A 775-nucleotide genomic window follows, 5' to 3' on the forward strand; every position below is an offset into this window, starting at 1 on the left:
CTACTTAAACCCTTCCTCTGTTTTCACTTTTCCTTTAAATCAGCGTTTTAGTTTCCCTCGATCATATCAATTTTCTCAGGTCAGTTTATTTGGGTCATATTGGTTAGATCTATGCTTGTTTCTTCTGTTGATGGTTTTTTTTTAGATCTTATGATTTGCTTTACTTATTACTCTCTGTTTCTCTGAGATTTGTGGGGTGGTTCTTCTATCTTCCTCATCTGGTGCAATGAGTTATTGTTTCTGTACGCAGTACTAAAACAAAAGTTTGAATTTTGAGACATAGAGAAGCAGAAAGATTGAAAATTTTAGAAACCCTAGTTTTTTTTTTTCCTGTGATTTCGATTAGATAAATTAGCTTAGATATGACAAATTTACATTTTTATATATAATTTACATTAGAATTATTATTGTGATAAATATAAATCTGTTTCCTTGTACCTAAATCTCAGGAAAATATATTTTCATATCTTTATATTTTCTATCTCTAACCTTTTTTAAATATTTTTTTCGCCGATCTCTCAAGTCTCAACCCTTCTTCAAACCTGTGGTTTGATATTTGTGTCTGATCCTTATTGATGTGTGATTCACCTTCTTTTGTTTACCTTCAGAAGGAGGACCTAGATGATTCTAACTCCTTTGTGGAAATCTCCTCAGGTATGTATGATTCATTCATGTCTTATTTTGTGTCGTGTCTTTGTTTAAATTCTGTTGAAACATACATGTCTTATTATATACATCTATCAACTGTTTAAGTTTCAGAACCCAATGGCTCTTC

General features: G+C 31.1%; 1 long non-coding RNA gene across 2 annotated transcripts; it reads left to right on the forward strand.

The window, feature by feature from the left end:
• LOC104774553 lies at positions 1 to 775 on the forward strand. 2 transcript variants are annotated; one of them, XR_765387.1, is made up of 3 exons: positions 1 to 79; positions 609 to 654; positions 754 to 775. It is a non-coding gene; the product is annotated as an uncharacterized LOC104774553 (long non-coding RNA). The 2 variants fall into 2 exon arrangements; XR_002037235.1 differs by having other exon boundaries at positions 760 to 775.

The sequence above is a fragment of the Camelina sativa genome, unplaced genomic scaffold (genome assembly GCF_000633955.1).
Source record: "Camelina sativa cultivar DH55 unplaced genomic scaffold, Cs unpScaffold03573, whole genome shotgun sequence".
Taxonomy (NCBI): Eukaryota; Viridiplantae; Streptophyta; class Magnoliopsida; order Brassicales; family Brassicaceae; genus Camelina; species Camelina sativa.